General features: G+C 37.4%; 1 non-coding gene across 1 annotated transcript; it reads right to left on the bottom strand.

Moving 5' to 3' along the window:
• Positions 1–1,146: 1,146 nt before the first annotated feature.
• Positions 1,147–1,253, bottom strand: LOC111819018 (U6 spliceosomal RNA). Its single transcript, XR_002822824.1, has one exon. It is a non-coding gene; the product is annotated as a U6 spliceosomal RNA (small nuclear RNA).
• Positions 1,254–14,373: the final 13,120 nt, after the last annotated feature.

Raw genomic sequence — 14,373 nt, 5'->3', positions numbered from 1 at the left:
GACTTCTATCTTTCTCTTGATGATTTGGATTGGAAAATAAAATTTGTTTTAGATTTAACAGAAAGCATGATAAACTATTTGGAATCATTAAAAATTGGAATCTAACACCCTTCACAAATTATGGATAACCTTGTGAAGAATGGGAATTCCAGGGCACTTAATCATGCTCATGAGGAACCTGTGCATAGAGCAAGTGGCAGTCATTCGAACAGAGCAAGGGGATACTGAATGGTTTAAAGTCAGGAAAGGTGTGCATCAGGGTTGTACCCTTTCACCATACTTATTCAATCTATATGCTGAGCAAATAATCTGAGAAACTAGACTATATGAAGAAGAACGGGGCAACAGGATTGGTGGAAGACTCATTAACAATCTTTAATACACAGATGACACAACCTCGCTCGCTCAAAGTGAAAAGGACTTGAGGCACTTATGGATGAAGATCTACAGCCTTCAGTATGGATGACACCTCAACGTAAAGAAAACAAAAACCCTCACACTGGGCCAATAAGCAATATCATGATAAATGGAGAAAATATTGAAGTTGTCAAGGATTTCATTTTACTTGAATCCACAATCAATGCCCGTGGAAGCAGCAGTCAAAAATTCAGAGGACGCATTGCACAGGGCAAATGTGCTGCAAAAGACCTCATTAGAGTCTTAGAAAGCAAAGTCACTTTAAGGACTAAGGTGTACCTGACCCAAACTATAGTGTTTTCAATTGCCTCATATGTATGTGAAATCTAGACAATGAATAAGGAAGACCGAAGAATTGATGACTTTGAATTAGGATGTTGGTGAAGAATGTTGAATATACCACTGACTGCCAGAAGAGTGAACAAATCTGTCTTAGAAGAAATACAGCCAGAACGTTCCTTAGGAGCAAGGATGGTGAGACTAAGTCTCACATACTTTGGGCATGTTATCAGGAGGGACTAGTCCCTGGAGAGGGACATCATGCTTGGTAAAGTAGAGGGTCAACAAAAAAGAGGAAAACCCTCAACAAGATGAATTGATACAGTGGCTGCAACAATGGGCTCAAGTATAATAACATTTGTGAGGATGGCATAGGACCGGGGCAGTGTTTTGTTCTGTTGTACATAGGGTTTCTAGGAGTCAGAACTTACTCAGTGGCACCTACCAACAACAACAACAACACTCTTCACAAATTTGCTTGTCATCCTTGTGCAGGGGCCATGCAATTCTTCTCTGTACCCTTACAATTCTAGAATATGTGCCTTCAAAGCTAGCACGGAATCTTAACACTCTTAATGAATATTTATCTACTTATAACAGAGTCCAACTATTTGTTTCATATAGATAATTCTTTGTAGTTCATAGATAGGAGAAGCAGTAACAGTCATTAAAATACACATTCTGCAATTATCCCCTAATGTACAAGTGAAGGAAAAAAAACTTGCTAATGGCCTAAGTTTCAATAATTTTATGCGACCATCTTCAGATGTCACCATAACTACTTTCATGCATCTACTAGCATCCACTACAATGACCTCCTTTTATACACACAAACGCATGCATACATATGTACATTTTTCTGCATTGTTTTGATGTAAGGGCAGTCTCTTCTGGCTTAGCACAGTAGTCATTCTGGTGGAAACTAACCTCACTTTTTAGTGGGCATTCTGTATATACTTCTAAAATCATTTGGAATGTTTCTATATTCTGTCTCTGTACTTTTAATTCAAGTTCTCTTAGGCTTTCAAATAATTAGAATTATGCTAATGAACCTGAGATTTAAAATAAGTGTGGGAGATGATAGCAATGCACTGCCAGAAAAAATGTAATTTTAGTCTTCACAAGCAACCACAACAGCTCTTCTAACACCGCTGTCAAAAGCATGACAGATGTGTGAGTTGGCAATTTTGTGGAGTTCTTATAAAGCTGTTCCCATTGTCAGTGAAAAATAAGAGCAGATGGGGGAGGTCTCAGGAGGTAAGCCATCTATTATTTGGCCTTTAAGGTTTGAAAGTGTGTTGGTTACTAACTTACCTTTATTAAATAAATAAATTTAATAGTAAGAGGAACCCTGGTTGCTCAGTGGCTAAGCACTCAACTGCTAACTGAAAGGTTGGCTCTTTGAACCCACCAGCTGCTCGGCAGGAGAAAGATGTGGCACTCTGCTTCCGTAAAGTTTGTAGCCTTGGAAACTCTATAGGGTGGGTCTCTTTTGTGCTATAGGGTCCCTATGAGTTGGAATCAACTTGATGACAACAGGTTTGGTTTTTTGGTTTAAGTTTAATAAAGCACGACTAGTCTATGAGTTGGAATTGACTTGATGGCAACAGGTTTGTTTTTTTTTGGAGTCTAAGGGATTCACCAATAGCACCTCAGGCAAAGGGTTTTTTGGTTCACGTGGCTCAGTGATTTATGATAGTTACATACTCATATTTCATTCCCAAGGTAATGTCATAACATCAATGTGACCATGTTTCTTTGCCTCAACTTTTTTTTTTTAATTCATAGATTATATTGTCCATGTGCCAATGTCAGTGGTTTGCAAAATGTACGTAAAGTGATTTGTAGTGGGTTCGTACCCACAACCTCTCAGTTAGTAGCCAAGTATTTAACCAACTGTGCTACCCAGGGACTCCTAGTTTGGAATTAAGAGCTTTTTATCTCTGAAGTTGTGATGGTTAATGTTATGTATCAACTTGGCTAGGCTATGATTCTCAGTAGTTTGGCAGATGCTCTTCCATGATGTAATTACTTTCCATTTTGTAATCTGATGTGATCAGCCAATCAGTTAATGGGGGAGTTTCTTTGTGGGTGTGGACTACCTCCAGTGTATAAATGGATGTTCTGGCAAAGATCTCTCTTGCCCCTGCACTCTTCTTGTCACCTCCGGTTCTTGGGACATATACCTACAGAAATCTCCAGCCTGCATCCTGACCTGCAGATCTTGGATTCTCCAGCCTCCACAACTCCATGAGCCAGCAAAGGCCTACTGCCTGCTCCCTGATCTGCAGATCTTGGATTCACCAGCCCTTGCAACCCTGTGAGCCAACAGAGGTCTTTAGTCTGCCCATGGACCCGTGGATTTGAGACTTGCCAGCCCCTGCAATTGCATGAGCTATTTTCTTGAAGTAAATCTCTCTCTATTTATATATACATTTCACTGATTTTGCTTTTCTAGAGAACCCAGACTAAGACAGAGGGTATGAAACAGGATTTGTGATGGCTTTACAACTGGAAGCCATTTCATCTCTCTGTGTAGTCTCAATGTACAGAGCTTGGCTCTCAGTGACCATGTTTAAAACTTTTACCCTGATTTCTTAATAATAATTGCCTAAGTTTGGGGTTGAATTGTAATTTTGACCCATGATAGGTTAATCAAAACCTACATTTAGCTGTTCCAAACTGGATCTTGGAGGAACCACAAGTATAATTTAATTTCTGTCTTGAAGCTTTTACACGCGCACACACACTGCTCTGTCCACTCTTTTGCCCTGAATACAATTTCTTCCTTGAGCACCCTGTGGAAATGAGCTTTCAAGGGATGTAGTCTAAGTGAGTTAGTGAGGGCAATTGCTAAGCACCCCCAATGATTTCAGACTTATTGGCTTCCACTTGGCCTTTGGCCAAATGAAATTTTACCCGCTTATATTGTGGGCAGAACAGCTCCAGATTCTCTTCTGCTGTGTGTTAGAGGTGAAAAAATTTGTATGTTCACCAACTACTGCCAAGGGCTGATCCTCTTTTGATGTTAGGTTCCTTCACTACCTTACAATCTCAGAGTTTTAGTGGGAATAAGAAATGTTATGAAATTATTGCTTATCTTTTTTTTTTTTCACATTTTTAAGTTAGGGCAACACTTTTCTTTTTAAAGCATTCTCCATCCTAAGCAGAAGTGGAAGTCCACCCACAAATTTTGCCATTTAACTTTTACTTCCATGTTTAAAATTTTTATTTCCATTCAGTTTACAATATTTTTAAATTTCCCTTGGGATTGTTTTTTTACTTCTTGTCTTATTTAGGAATGTGTTGCTTTATTTATATATTTGTGGATTTTATTTATATCTTAATTTTTATTATTAATTTAATATAATTATAATTAGAGAGTGTACTCGATTCTTTCAAAATTTCAGCATTTCTTAAGACTTGTTTTATGAACCAAAATAATTATTTGTAGTTATTGTAGCTGCACTTGGGGAAATGTGTATATTCTGTAGTGATTGACAATAGCCTGTTATAAAAGTTAATTAGATCAAGTTGTTAATGTTCTTGTTATTGTTAGCTGCCATGGAGTTGATTTCCACTCATAGCCATCCCATGGGACAGAGTAAAACTGCCCCATAGGATTTTCTAGGCTGTAATCTTTACATGAGTAGACTGCCAGGTTGTTCTCCTGCAAAGCCTCTGGTAAGTTCCAACCACCAATCTTCTGGTTAGCAGCCAAATGCTTAACCGTTGCACCACCAGAGTTCCTTGTAAGTTGTTGATAGTATTATTCAAATCTTCTATAATTTTACAGATTTACATAATAAAATTGGGGTCTACTAGTAAGGAATAACAGGGATTACTAGAAAGCCAGAAGTTTTTACATGTCTGCATATTCTGCATGAATGACTTTATGACATCATTTTAATCTTAGGAATTTAATATTCTCATTAACATATAGTCATTCAAAAATATAGTAGATGCCCAAAATACTTATTTTTTGTTAATTTCATATGAGAATAACACAGCCTAAGACCTAGTTGATCATAGTTTTTAAACCTATACTAACTGGACTTTGCGTTCTATCAACACCCCTCTCTTTTAGCTCAATGGTCCCTCCTTTGAGATAATCTGAAACCTTTGCCATTTTTGCGAGTAAGCTCACTGCATTTGTATGGCAAGGCACCAGTATTATTTCCTACTATAGCTGCAGTTTCACAACCACGACTTATAACTAATTCAATATCGAACACAGAAGCAATTGGATTTTTAACCTGGAAAATGTTCCAAATTGCAGACTCCCTGGCAATTTATTTTATAAGCCATAGACACAGAGCTTCTCCCTTGGCCAAGTGGCATTTCCTTCTTGCTCTGCTCGGTAGTAGCAAAGCTCCAGTCTCAATTGATCTCTCACTGATAAGGTTTTGCTGAAAACATTAGGAAGGAGCCAGCACATACTAACATTTTGAATTTTTCATACAATTTCCTGTAATATAACAGCCTTAGGCTTCATGGGCTCTGCCTTCCAAAATACTGAAGGTAACGTGTGACCTTGTGTTTTGCCACTACAAAATGATTGCCATCATCTTTTTAGCTTGCAAAATCATACTCCTTAGTGTACATATTCTCAATTCTTCCAGTTAGCTAATTCCGCAAATAGTGTTGTGTTACTGGCAGTACATTGCAACTAGTACTCAACTTATTTGGGATAAGATTCAACTGCATAAATTAGAAATCCCAATAAGTGGTTTAAAGAAAATAGAAGTCCAATTCTTTCTTACTCAAAAGAAGCCCAGAGGTAGACAGTCAAGAACAAATACAGTATTAGCTTTATCTTCTATCATATTTACTACACAGCTTTTGTTCTCAATGTTACTTCTTTGTCCATGATGGCTGCTGGATTTCAAGCTCTAGGTCTGTAGTCCTGGGATGAAGAAGAAAGGGTTATAAGACTAAAAGGGCACTTGTGTCAGTTGATCCTGCCCCTCCAGTGCCTTACCTAATACAAATAACAACTCCTACTACCTTTTATTGGCCACCATAGCTGCAAGGGAGCCAAGGAAAAGCAATTATTTTACTAATTACCAACTGTGTTCTTTTTATGAGAAAAAGAAAAAAGATCCACTTCTAGACAAAGAAGTCTGTGCCTCCCTTGCCTGTTCTTTGTGAATGAAACTGAGACTTTGTTTACACTTGAAGATCAATAATTTCAAGATATGCAATTGCGTTATTTTTAATCAAGTTTTCCTGATATACTAAACCCTATTGAACCTTCATGTCTCTAGTGACTTTGGGGAAACTTGGGGTTAATCAATGAAAAAAAATTATCATGAGATAGCAGCATTGCACAACAAGCTATTTATTGCGGATAATGCATTGATAAGGAGCCCTGGTGGTGCAGTGGTTAAGATCTTCGCTGCTAACCCAAGGTTTGGCAGTTCGAACCTACCAGAGTCTCTGAGGCAGAAAGATATGGCAGTCTGCTCCAGTAAAGATTTACAGCCTTGGAAACCCTTAATGGGGCAGTTCTACTCTGTCTTACCGGGTCACTATGAATTGGAATCATCTCGATGGCAGTGGGTTAATGCATTGATGCCCCGTGCAGGGGGTGGTCCCCCACTGCAGGAGGTCTTCCAGAGGCATGTGGCAGCTCAGGGAGTCACTTGAATGTTGAAGAAAATGAAAAGATTATAGCAATGAGTACAAAAGCCAAACAATTTTTAAAGTACACTGAAGAGTGAGGTATTGTGCTATCACCAAAATTAATATTGGAAAGGTATGCAGAACATTGGATCAGTTAATATTTGGCAAGTTATGGAGATTGCTGAAAGTGAACAGCAAGTGTAAACTGAAAAAAATAATTTAGAGACACTATGGGGACTCTAAAAATAGGACATAATGAGGTTTGCTTTAAATATTATAAGTCTGCAGACCATATGCAGAATAGAATACATGAAAAGTAGAAGACTTGTTGTTGTTATTAGTTGTCATTTCTGACTCATGGCGACCCCATGTGGGCAGAGTAGAACTGCACTCCATAGAGTTTTCAAGGCTGTGACATTTTGGAAGCAGATGGCCAGGCCTTACTTCCAAGGCACCTCCAGGTGGGCTTCGGCCACCAACCTTTCAGCTAGTAGTCCAGTGCTTAACCAGTTGCACCACCTGGAAACTCCAACAGAAGCCCGAGGCATGAAAACCCATTTAGAGGGTTCTCTCAGTGTGGAGTGATAAGGTCAGACCCAATGACCTGTAGGGAAGACTCAGCAGCCTTGGAATTGCTTCCAGGACTTTCTTCTGCCCATACTTTAAGCTTATGGCATAATCTTTATTTTATTTCATAATATACCTATTGTTCATCTTCCCTGTTCATTTTTTAACTCTTCTGACCTCTGTACTTTCCAAGTTTATCTGACATATATCTGTCTTTAGTCCTAAACCCAGAGGACTGAAGTTCTTTTATTTTAACACACATTTTAAGATTTAATTAGATCATCAATATATTTCATAAGAAAATTTTTTTCATTGTCCCTTTCAAAATGTAAAAACATTTCTTCTTTTTACGTGAATAGAATTGAAATGTATTAATGGTATTCACTATTATCTATAATGATTTGCCCTTTTTTCTTAAGAACAACTATTTCATCTTTCCTAATGATCTGCCAACACTTAACTCATTCTAACATTTATTTATGGCATGAATTTTTTAGATTAAAATAAGTATCCATGCTAACCAAAGTCCAAATAGTGACACTCTTTCTCTTTGGGTGATAGGTCTCTTGTTAATAAAGAAAACTTTTGAAAGATCTTTCAGGCAAGTTTCTTTATTTTGTAGGAATTGGAATTATGGACCTATAGAAGAAATCATAAAGAGCAAATATTTCTTTATAAGTCAGCAAAACTTCACATATCAACTTTCATAATTTGATTATTTTTTGATTCATCTTGCTTCCGTAAAGTATATTCAAACTCTATGACCTTATATTTTGAGGATTTGAAATTTGCTGAACAAAAGTCTTGCCCTTGTTTACCTCTTTATAGTGAGACTCCTGGGTAATATGCCTGCAAGTAGTTATTCTAATAAGAGGTATTTCTCTTGTGTTTCTCTTGTGAACTAAGTCAACTCTTCTTGATCGTAGCGATCTTATCTTTTAGGTTTAGTATCCATTATAAATTACTATGGCCTCTCCAGAATCCACTCGGTACCACATTACTGAACTGCCTCTTGAAAAAGTTAATAGAGTAGAAATGGTTGAATAAGGTATAACTCTATAGGTTGTGGCCCAACTTGAATGTTAGTTTGCTACAGAATTTAGTTAATTTATTTACTAGACTATTTTTTCCCATTCTGTGACTATACTGAAAATTCAAAAATAATTACCATTTTTTAAAAATATAAATTGATTTTTATTCTGACAATAGTATAACATTCTACATGTTTATATCTTATGTACTACAAAATCATTATTTAAACTGTAATAAGTTTTATATTAACATAACTGAAGATAATGTTTTGTATATAAATATCATTTTGATTACTTCAAAGCTTTTTCAATCTATTATCACATTTTAACACAATTAATTATATGAATATTATTTTGAATTATAAACCAAGTAAAGAATAGAAAGCTGCTCATAGTGGTGAAAAACCCTATTAAAATCTTCAGAGGCTTTCTCTGCCAATATTCACTATTTTGTTATTAAAAATCTTCAGTCACTTACCAGTGCTTTTTCCTCTCTCCATTTTCACTTTTACTCCTTTTCCAGATTACTTGAGTATATCTGTGTGTATATTATTATTCTTACGAGTGCACTAGTGGTTCAGTGGTATAATTCTCAGTTTCCATTTGGGAGACTTAGGTTCAATTCCCAGACAATCACCTCCTGTGCAGTCACCACTTGTCTGCCAGGCTTGCATATTGCTACGATGCTGAACAGGTTTCAGTGGTGCTTCCAGACTAAGACAGACTAGGAAGAAAGGCCTGGTAATCTACTTCCAAAAATCAGCCGAAAACCCTGTGGATCACAATGCTCCAATCCATTTCCTTCCGCTATCCATGGGGTAGCCATGAGTTGGGGACCAACTTGAAGGCAGGTAACAACAATAATGTCTGTACTCATTATTCTGTTCCATTACTGATGTGTCTATTCTATTGCCAATACTGTCTTGATTATTGTATCTTCATTTTTAGGAGCCCTGGTGGTGCAGTGGTTAAGAGCTACAATGGCTGCTAACTAAAAGTTGGCAGTTTGAATCCACCTGCCACTCCTTGGAAACCATATGGGACAGTTTTACTCTGTCCTATACGGTCATTATGAGTCTGGATCGACTCGACCGCAATGGATTTGGGTTTATCTATCTATTAGTATATATATTTTTTTTACTGTAGTCCTGAAATTGAGTAGTGTGAGTACTCCAACTTTGTTCTTCTTCTTTAACACTGTACTTGCTCTTCCGGGCCTTCTGCCTTTCCACATCAACTTTAGAATCAGTTTGTCAATACCTACAAAATAGCTTCCTGGGATTTGGATCAGGACTGCACTGAATCAAGTTGGGAAGAAATGACATCTTAACAATTACATTTTCAAATCCATGAACATATAACATCATTCTATTTATTTAGATTTTCTTTGATTTTTTTATTAGAGTTTGTAGTTTTCCACATATAGATTTTGTATAAGTTTTGTTAGATTTATAAGTAATTATTTCATTTTTGGTACTATTATACATGCTTTTTTTATTTTTGTTTATTTCTTACTTTCCTAGTGCAATTGTTCATTGATGACTTATAAGAAGTCAATTGACTTTTGTATAATAACTTTGTATTCTGCCAGTTTTCTGTATTTGCTTATGAGTTGCAGGAATATTTCTGTTGATTATTTAGAATTTTCTACATAGACATTCACCTCAGGTGTGAACAAAATCAGTTTTCATTTCTTCCTTCCCAATTTCTATACCTTTTATATCCTTGACTTTTTTTATTGTGATAGCTAAAATTTTAGTACAATGTTGACTAGGACCAGGGCACATGAAATCATTCCCTTGTTGCTAGTCTTAGAGAGAAAGCATCTAGATTCTCACCATTAAACATACTAGCTGGAGGAGGCAGGGCCAAGAAGGCAGAGTAGTTAGACGTTTCCTGTGGTCCCTCTTACAACAAAGACCCAAAAATAAACAAGGGAATCGATTATATATGACAATCTAAGAGTCCTGAACATCAAAAGCAAAGTTGAAGAATTGGATTGCATGGCAAGGGGAGGGAGAGACAGTTCGGAAGGAGCAAGGAGTTGCCAGACCTGACACAGCTGGAACAGGCACCCTGCAGGCTGGATCAGCTGGCGCGCGATGAAGCAAGCAGTGGCACTCAGGATGCATTTTCCACATTGGGAGAGACCAAGTGGTGGAGTGTCTACTCAAGCCTCCAGAACCAGTGAAAAGTGGCGCTTAGTTGGCAAAAGATAACTACATGTGTCTAACCCACTGCACAGATCCAAAAACATCCCATTTGGGAAGAACCTCTCTCCCATTTACCTGCCTCTTCCCCACTCTGCACTGGGTCCTGGGCCGGCTTCAGCAATTGCCGTGTCCCCTGGGCCAGAAGTAGGACCCGTCACAAGCCCTGATCCATTCTCCCAGCCTTGGAGAGGGAACAAATTGACAAATAGGGAAAAAATAATCTACCAGCTCCCCTAAACCAGGAACTTAGGGCAGACACAGCTCCTTTGCCTAGGTACAGGTATAAAGAGTCTATGGACTTTGAATGCCTTTCACCACTGCATAGACCTGTGTGGGCCCTTTTCAACAGTGTAGGCCCTCATTAGCACAGTACAACAGGGTATATACCTGAAGCCTAACTTCAACTGTATCAGCTATATGGTGAAGTGGCAGGTTCATGACATTTGACACCTCTCTGCCCATTAAGCAGGGTCCTCACTTACCCACATCAGGGACCTGAGGACTGGTGGGTCTGCCTATTCTACCTAGCCACCTGTGACACAGGTCCAAGAATAAGTAATGCATCCCAGTCCTTACAGCCAACAGCATTGGGTGCCCATTGTCTGGCTGTGAGAGTCCCCCACCTAGGCACTGTAGGGAACAGGGACATGCTTTCTTCCCAGACACTCAGGGGCAACCATCAGCCTCCTGCCTTGCTCAGTGCAACCAGGTACCCGTGCCTACTCCAATCACCCCTACCTGTGTAGGACTGTAGGTGAGAGACTGCACCACACACTTGGTGACTGACTACCTGGTCACCTGAGCTGAATCCATACAAGAAAAGTAAATGGACTTCTGGGCTAACATAGCTAGTAACAAATCTAACCACATGGTGACAGGATGTTATCGCTCCGAAGGTGCCAATAATCAAACTAGCTCACATAAGCAGCCTATTTGGACATATCAAAACAAAACAAAACAAGAAGCTAGGACACAGTAAGCACACATAAAATAAATAAATATAATAACTTACTGATGGCTCAAAGATAACACTCAGTATCAAATCACATAAAGAGGCAGACCATGATGGCTTCAGCAAGCTCCCAAAACAAAGAATCAAAAAATCTTCCAGAGGAAGAGAACTTCTTGGAATTACCGGAGGTAGAATACAAAAGATTAATATACGGAACTCTTCAAGAGATCAGGAAGGAGATCAGTGAAAACGCAGAAGAAGCCAAAGAACATACAGACGAAGCAATAGAGGACCTTAAGAAGATTGTAGAAGAGCACAATGACAAATTTAACAGGCTGCGAGAATCCATAGAGAGACAGCAAACAGAAATCCAGAAGATTAACAATAAAATTTCAGAATTAGACAACTCAATAGAGTGTCATAGGAGCAGAATTGAGGCAATGGAAGTCAGAATTAGTGAGATTGAAGATAAAATATTTGACACCAACTTATTTGAGGAAAAATCAGATAAAAGGATTAGAAAAAATGAAGAAACCCTAAGAATTATGTGGGATTCTATCAAGAGGAATAACCTACAAGTGACTGGAGTACCAGAATTCGGTGGGGAGCATAACAGAAAATACAGAGAGAATTGTTAAAGAATTGTGGGCAGAAAAATTCCCTGATATCGTGAAAGATGAGAAGATATCTATCAAAGATGCTTATCAAACCCCACACAAGGTAGATCCCAAAAGAAAGTCACCAAGACATATTATAATCAAATTTGCCAAAACCAAAGATAGAGAATTTTATGAGCAGCCAGGGATAAATGAAAAGTCATTTACAAAGGAGAGTCAATAAGACTAAGCTCAGACTACTCAGCAGAAACCATGCAGACAAGAAGGCAATGGGATGACATATATAAAGCCCTGAAGGAAAAAAAAGCAAAAAAACAAAAACTGCCAGCCAAGAATTATATAGCCAGCAAAACCATCTCTCAAATATGATGGCAAAATTAGGGCATTACCAGATGAACAGAAGTTTAGGGAATTTGCAAAAACCAAACCAAAATTGCAAGAAATACTAAAGGGAGTCCTCTGGTTAGAAAATCGATAACATTAGATAACAACCAAGACTAGAACGCAGGACAGAGCAACCAGATATCAACTCAGATAGGGAAGTCACAAAAATAAATCAAAGCTAAAACACTGAAAATAGGGAAACAGATGTCAATATGTAAAAGATGACATTAAAACAAAAAAAAAAGGGACTAAAAAAATATAGTCATAGATTTTCCATATGGGCAGGAAGTCAAGGCAATACAAAGAAACAAAATATTGGTTTAAACTTAGAAAACTAGTGGTAAAAATTAAGGTAACCACAAAGGGAACTAAAAAGCCTACACATCAAATTAAAAAACAAGAAAAACATAAAGACTCAGCAAATACAAATCAACAACAATGAAAAAGATGAAAAGAAAATACATAAAGAAAAATGACTCAGCACAGAGAATTAAGTGGAACAAAGAAACTGTCAACAATACACAAAAAAAAGACATTAGAATGACAGCACTAAAGTCATACCTATCAATAATTACACTGAATGTAAGTGGACTAAACATACCAATAAAGAGACAGAGAGTGGTAGAATGGATAAAAAAACACTATCTGTCTATATGCTACCTATAAGAGACACACCTTAGACTTAAAGACACAAAAAAACTAAAACTCAAAGGATGGAAAAAAAAATCAAGCAAATAACACTCAAAAAGAGCAGGAGTGGCAATAGTAATCACTGACAAAATAGACTTTGAGTAAAATCCACCACAAAGAATAAGGAAGGGCACTATATAATGATGAAATGGTCAATACACCAGGAGGACATAACCATAATAAATATTTACACACCAACAACAGGGTTTCAAAATACATAAAACAAACTCTAACAGCATTGAAAAGAGAGATAGACACCTCCACAATAATAGTAGGAAACTTCAACACACAACTTTCGGTGAAGAACAGAACATCCAGAAAGAAGCTAAGTAAAGACACGGAAGATCTAAATATCACAATTAGCCCACTTGATCTCATAGACATATACTGAACACTCCACCAAACAGCAGCCAAGTATACTTTCTTTTCCAACACACATGGAACAAACTCCAGAATAGACCACATATTAGGCCATAAAGGAAGCCTTAACAGAATCCAAAGCATCAAAAATATTACCAAGGATCTTTTCTGACCATAAAGCCATAAAAGTGGAAAGCAATAACAGAAAAAGCAAGGAAAAAAAGTCAAAAACATAGAAACTGAACAACACCTTGCTCAAAAACTACTGGGTTATGGAAGAAATTAAAGATGGAATAAAGAAATACACAGAATCAAATGAGAAAGAAAACATATCCTACCAGCACCTTTGGGACACAGCAAAAGCAGTGCTCAAAGGTCAGTTTATAGCAATAAATACATACATTCAAAAAGAAGAAAGGGCCAAAATCAAAACATTAATGCTAAAAATCGAACAAGTAGAAAGAGAGCAGCAAAAGAGGCCCTCGGGCACCAGAAGGAAGGAAATAATAAGAATTAGAGTAGAAATAAATGAAATAGAGAATAAAAAAACAATTGAAAGAGTTAACAAGGCCAAAAGCTGGTTCCATGAAAAGATCAACAAAATCAATAAACGACTGGCCAAACTGACAAAAGAAAAACAGGAGAGGAAGCAAACAACCCAAATAAGAAATGAGATGGGCGATACACAACAGACCCAGCTGAAATTAGAAGAATCATAGCAGACTACTATGAAAAACTATACTCCAACAAGTTTGAAAACCTAGAGGAAATGGATAAATTTCTAGAAACACACTACCTACCTAAACTAACACAAACAGAAGTGGAACAAATAAATAAACCTGTAACAAAAGAAGAGATTGAAAAAGTAATTTAAAAACTCCCAACAAAAGAGGCTCTGGCCTTGATGGCTTCACTGGAGAATTCTACCAAACTTTGAGAGAAAAGTTAATACCACTACTTCTAAAAGTATTTCAGAGCATAGAAAAGGAAGGAATACTCCTAAATGCATTCTATGAAGCCAGCATAACCCTGATACCAAAACCAGGTAAAGATGCCACAAAAAAAGAAAATTACAGACCAATATCCCTCACAAATATTGACGCAAAAATCCTCAACATTCTAGCCAATAGAATTCAACAACGTATCAAAAAATAATTCACCATGATCAAGTGGGATTTATACCAGGTATGCAGGGATGGTTCAACATTAGAAAAACAATCAATGTAATCCATCACATA

The sequence above is a fragment of the Trichechus manatus genome, unplaced genomic scaffold, assembly GCF_000243295.1.
Source record: "Trichechus manatus latirostris isolate Lorelei unplaced genomic scaffold, TriManLat1.0 scaffold00246, whole genome shotgun sequence".
Lineage (NCBI taxonomy): Eukaryota > Metazoa > Chordata > Mammalia > Sirenia > Trichechidae > Trichechus > Trichechus manatus.
The sequence above is the reverse complement of the archived record's forward strand: the minus strand, read 5'-3'. Positions and strand labels throughout refer to the sequence as shown.